The sequence below is a fragment of the Peromyscus eremicus genome, chromosome 15, assembly GCF_949786415.1.
Source record: "Peromyscus eremicus chromosome 15, PerEre_H2_v1, whole genome shotgun sequence".
NCBI lineage: Eukaryota > Metazoa > Chordata > Mammalia > Rodentia > Cricetidae > Peromyscus > Peromyscus eremicus.
In genome coordinates, this window is record NC_081431.1 from 31,086,376 (window position 1) to 31,092,375 (window position 6,000).

Consider the following 6,000-nt stretch of genomic DNA (forward strand, 5'->3'; position numbering starts at 1 on the left):
TTTGCTGTTCTAGAACACAGCAAGCACGTTCTTGCCTTAATGAGCTAGAAGTTCCATGTGAGGTATTCTGCCCTCAGATACCCTCATGCATCACTAACTTGTTTTCCTTTTGGTTTTGCTCAAATACACGTTTCAATCAGGCTTACCTTGACTACATTTTCAGAGTTGTGAGTTGCTGCAAGCCCAACTCCATCTTTGTGAGCCTCCTGACTCGTTCATTTTTCCTATCTTATAGGATTTATTACCATCAACTATACTGTACAAAATGTTTAATAGTTATATGTCAAAATTCATATCTTAATTCTCAAAGTTATAGTATTAGGAGATGAAGACTTTGAAAGTGGTCAAGGAGGACCTTTATGAATGGTGGTAATGTCCTTATAAAAAGGGCTTCTAGAATCCTTCTGCCATAAGAGAACGTTCTATTTTACCCATCTTAGAGGATTTATTACCTCCAACTACACTGTACAATTTGATTAATCATTACACCAACATTTTCTTTTCATCTACAATATCAAAAATCCAGAAAGGTAGCCATTTTACAAAAGTTTTATAAGCTCATAGACTACATCCTAACAAATGGTAGTTGAACATGCTGAATGATGAGCGATTTGTGAAGGATATCTAGTGAAGAGGGTCCACACCATTGGGAGAATATTCTGTTATGTGATCTGCTCTGTTGATGTGGCCAAAAATAGCTGCTGCTCATAGTCTCTTTAAGACCTAGAAGGACAGTCTGGAAGAGTTATGAGGAAATGCAACAAGGTCACACTTGTCTAAAGTCTCTTGCTAGGGTAACTCTCAGTGGAAGAGATTCCAAACTGGAAGTTTCTTAATTTCTTGATATTTTCTTCTACTTACATCTTCTTTGTTCTGCCATGGGATTCTATGTATGACTGGTACCCTTGAGCCACTGGCCATCTTGTGTCTGCCTTTTTCCATACCTGACACTCCAATGCTACAATATCGTTCCATACCTCAGTCTCACTTCATACTATCCTTCCACTACGAGTTTTACATAACTTATTGTCAAGTTACCTAAAATGCATCTTTATCATATTCCATACCATTGCTATGGTCTGGATGTTTGTTTCCTCTCAAAATTAGTATCTTAATTCCAAAGTAATAGTATTAAGAGATAAAGCCTTTGAAAGTGGTCATGAAATACCTTATAAATGTCCTTATAAAAAGGAGCTCTAAAATTCCTTGCTCCTCTGCCATGGGAGAACACAGTTACCACCTATTATACTGGAATAAAAGTCTTACCAGACCAAATCTGATCTGGTCTTGGACTCCTCAACCTCCAGTCTTACTAGAAATACATTTCTCTATTTCTAAGCCACCGTGGTGTTTTACTGCTGTAGCCTTAATAGACCCAGACAAGCAGCACAACATTCCAACTGTCATATTCTTTTTGAAGATATTTACTAGAATTTATAGTGACATTCAAATTTATGTCTCATCCTCATATCTTAGGGAGCTTCCAAAGACTGCTTTGGGGTCCAAACAGTATGCTTTAATAGTACAGGCTGTCTATAATCTAACCACATTAATCTCTTAAGCCTCATTTCTCACTTTTCTCCACTGCATACCTTAAACTTTAGACAAAAAACAGAGTTGGGAGCTCATTTAACAGATATGGATTTCCCAGGCCTATGCCTTTTTTATATTAATTCCATCTGGGGTGCTCTTTATCTCCATCATGCTTCTTTAAATTCCTTCTATTTCAGACTGACCTTAAATCTCATCTTCCCTATGAATTTCCCTGAAGTCTCTTTCAGTTTACCTTCTCCAAGCTCCCACAATATATTACTTGAACCTCTCCTTCGAACATGTGCATGTCTGCCTTCTGCTGTATTTATCCCCATGCTTGGGGTTTTTTCCCTTACATACTCCATATAGGGAGTGCAGTGTGTTCGCACAGTTGTGCTTCACAGTTCTTAGTTTGATGCCCAACTCCTCAGAGACCTCAGTTATGAGTCTGTTGACCAAATGCTGAATCCCAAGTTTCTAATTTTATCTACAAGCCTGTTGAGCTCTAACTCTTTTTTTCTCAAAGTGCTTTACTGTTCTGCTATCAGCTTTTGTCCTTCTATCAGTGATGTTTTCCTCTGACTCCCCAATTGATCTCATACTTTGAGCTGCCCAGTGATAAAAGAGCATAAGTTAATAAGGGGAGACAAATTATTTTCTCACTGTACACTCACTAACTGGTTCACATAACTTTGAATAGATGTATGTTCTCTTTATAGCACTTCTGTGTTGTGGGCAGTTGTGGGCAGATAATTAGAATGCTTCCATATATTCTTTTTTGCATAGTGGTCGAGCCCTAACTGGCAGGTGTTAAGGACTAAGCATGCTTTCCTGTTTGTCTTTGGAGATCAGAAGTACTAAACATCAGTCACTGTGATCCTATTTTTAAAATATTTTTCCTGCTGTAAAACCATGTGTCTGTCTCAGTGTTGCCGGTAGATGGGATGGTTGGAGTAGTATGCAATTCCCACACTTCGATTCCTTCTATTTGGGATTGGAATCCTCTTGGTCTTGAGTGGAGAAGAGGAAAGGTGTTGATAGTGCATATAACCTAAAAGAACAAAACAATACATCAACTGTATTGATGACAAATACTCATTACAGTAGTGTTGTTTTTCTGTTCAAGGTAACAGTTTGAGAACTGACTAATCGAATAGAATCTACTGAGCATCTTCCCTGTACCTAGCCACATGCTAAATGATGAAGCTGTTGAAGGGAAATAAAAACCCTCTTGTTGAGTATTATAATCACTTTTTGCCTACAGTGAGGCCAAGTATAAGATTAATATGCTCCTTAATAAATAAATGTATTAACTCTGTGCTTGCTCCAGGCAGTGTCAGGCAGTGTGTATATGATAAGCATGTTAGATAGTTGATTATTTTTTTTTAACTTTAAGGAGAAATGAACAAATGTCGATGAGATAAGTAAGAAGGGTACAGCAGAATGGCATGGCAGTTTCTATACTAGGCATTTCTTATGAATGTTATGGGTAGTTCCCAGAACTGCCAGCCAAAATGTCATTTCCTTGCCCTTGTAAAGGTTATATGAGCTCTATTTGTTTTTGTTAGTAAAATTATTATGAAATTTAGCCACAATAAAAGGTGTGCCTGCTAGATTTTATATCAACTCTACATAAGTCAGAGTCATCTGAGAGGAGGGAACCTCAACTAGACAATTCCTTCGTAAGATCTGGCTATAGACAAGGCAGTAGGGCATTTTTTAAATTGGTGATTGATATGAGATGGCTCAGTCTATTGTGGGTGGGGGTATTCCTGGGATGGCGGACCTGGGTTCTATAAGAAAGCAGGCTGAGCAAGCCACAAGGAGCAAGCCAGTAAGCAGCACCCCTCCATGTCCTCTGCATCAGCTCCTGCCTCCAGGTTCTCCCATGACTGCCTTCAATGATGAACTATAATGTGGAAGAATAAGTTAAATAAACCCTTTCCCTCCCCAAGTTGCTTTTGGTCATGGTGTTTCATCACAGCAATAGAAACCCTAACTAAGACAGAAGGTAAGATATAGTAATATGATCAGTGAATGGTAGAGTCAGACAGCATAACAAGATCACCTTGCGATGGGAGGTTTAATGAAACTCTAGCACTGATTTCCCTAAGCCAAATCCACTTATAGATCATAGAAGACTATTGAGGTTAAATTCGTGATCTGATCGTCAGGTAAGTATAGAATCACTGTCAGCTTATGCTGAATAACACCCTAATATGGGATTTAGAGTTAAAACTGGAAAGGTTGCCTGTATTAATTTTTAGAATTTGATTGCCTGAACAGAAATTATATTTTTACTGTGTATAGCTATAAACCCTCTTTGCTAGTTTTTGTGCGACATAGGGAAATAAAACCTGAATGAATGTGGTAAGAAAGTCTGTAAAATGGTTCTCCTTCCCTTAGTAAAAGGTAGTGAAGTCTCTAACCAAAAGATGAGTTCTTGCATCTGGGAAAGAGAGAGTTGGATCTTATTTTGTGTCATCCATCATAAATCGCTAGCTGAAGCCCAACAGTTGAATATTTATTACAAGCAATGATGGAAGAGGCAAGAGGAGCCCAGTTTTGATTTTCCAGATCTAAGGCTGTGTTTTGAACCAGAACTTAGAAAAATGCTTTGACTTAAGTACTGAGCCAGCTTGATTTGGAACTGTCACCACCAAGAGAGAGCATGTCTGGAATACTGCAGTGTCATTTCTGGGTAGTCTGCCTTTTATGCCTGGCTGTGAATTACCAAAGGGAGACAAGTGAATACTATGTAGGATGGGGGGGGTTTACATGAAATCATTAGTGCTGTCATAGCAGGCAGAAACAAGACCACCAGGCAGAACACAAGACCACCCAACACAAAACATAAGCTCACATTAGCAATGTCGCGAAGACTGTATGCCCTTGACATTTGCGTTTCAGAATGTTGAGCCACCAAGCATGCTACAGGATAATTACTGCTTTGTGATGACGTTTAGCAACTCTCACAGTGTGGACCACCAATTCTGGTTTGGGTTTGTTCTTTTTATTAGCACCATCTGAGGACGTCTGTGGTAGAGACTTCGGTGAATTCCATCTGTCCTGTGGCCAAAAGAATGAAAAGAAGAGCAACTTGGTTTGTTAATGTGGAAGAATTCAGTAAGAATAAGCCCATGACACATGTCTGAGAGAAGCTTCATTGAGATTGTTTTTAATTTTTTCAAACAAAGCATACCAGAAGGCCTTACTACCACTTACTGAAGAACAAAGGGCGGGCTCTCTAAATAAAACATCCTGTGCTTCTACCAGAACTTCTGTGGGATCTTTTAGCTAATAAGCTTTCCTGGTCAGTATTTCTATTTGAGACCTGGTTGTTCCATGCTTAAAAACAAAAGAAAAAAAAAAACACCAAAAACCTCACCTTTACTCCAAGAGACGTTGATATAATTAAGGTATTTATTTAACATTTTTTTAAAGAAAGGAAAGAACAGTGAGATTTCTTTCTCTTTCTCACTTCCTGTTAGACATTTTTCTTCCCTTTATTTCATTTTAAGTCACTTGCTCTATTGTACTGGCCAAAAACACAAAACCAACCAAAACAAACAAACAAAAAAACACAAAAACAAACAAACAAAGAAAACACTTCAAATTTACCAGTATGACCTTCTCTCTGATTCCTTTGTCCCCTAATGAAAATTTCCTGTCAATCAGGGTTTTTCTTGATTGTTGATGTTTTGCTGTCTTGTGTTTGATCTCGACATTGTCTTCTCTTGTACCCTAGTTCTCTCAGGTGGTGCTTCATTGAAATCTGTTTAGCCAGTTCCTTAAGCATTTGCAAGCTATTAACAGACATATTTCAGCTTATATATGATCTCAATGGCTTTTACGTGCAATTTTTGAGATAGTTTGTGTTATCTTTGAAAACTGTGGATTGCAAAGAGAAAGACTCCTTGACCTTAGCTCTTCAGCTTCTTTTCTCATCAGGGCTTATACTGAGGTCTCCCTGTGAAATTTGTTTGGCATATTATTGTCATCAGTGTTTATGAACTCAACTCTTGATGGAAGCAAACAAAAAACGAACTCAATGATGTGCAGAAAGAAAAATGTTAAATTTTATATATAGTGCATAAATCTCTAGATTATACAATTTTGACAAAAATAAAAAATAGTCATGCCCACCAAAGTCAATCCCAGAGCAATGGTGCCAACGGGCTTCTTTGCCATTCCAGCCTCTTGCTCTACAGAGCAACACTAACAAGTTACAGGTATGATTCTGTCTGAGTTACTGTCCTTCAGAAGGTTATCATCCCTTTCCTGCTCAGCTAGAGCAGACTATCAAGATGTCCTGTACAATGTACCACTATACATATTTGATGAATGATACAGAAGCTAAATGTAACTGGAGAATGCTGCAAGTGAAAAAAAAAACCCAACATTTTAAAAGTGGGAAGAAACCATTTATGAAGGACACAGATTTTAAACTTTGGATCCCGGTTTCAT

General features: G+C 38.1%; 1 long non-coding RNA gene across 1 annotated transcript in view; it reads left to right on the forward strand.

Moving 5' to 3' along the window:
* Window positions 1–4,770, forward strand: part of LOC131925023 (uncharacterized) — a 29,527-nt gene extending 24,757 nt beyond the window's left edge. Inside the window, exon 3 of the long non-coding RNA XR_009383128.1 lies at window positions 4,554–4,770. This is a non-coding gene — a long non-coding RNA (uncharacterized LOC131925023). The remainder of the gene's footprint in view (window positions 1–4,553) is intronic.
* Window positions 4,771–6,000: the final 1,230 nt, after the last annotated feature.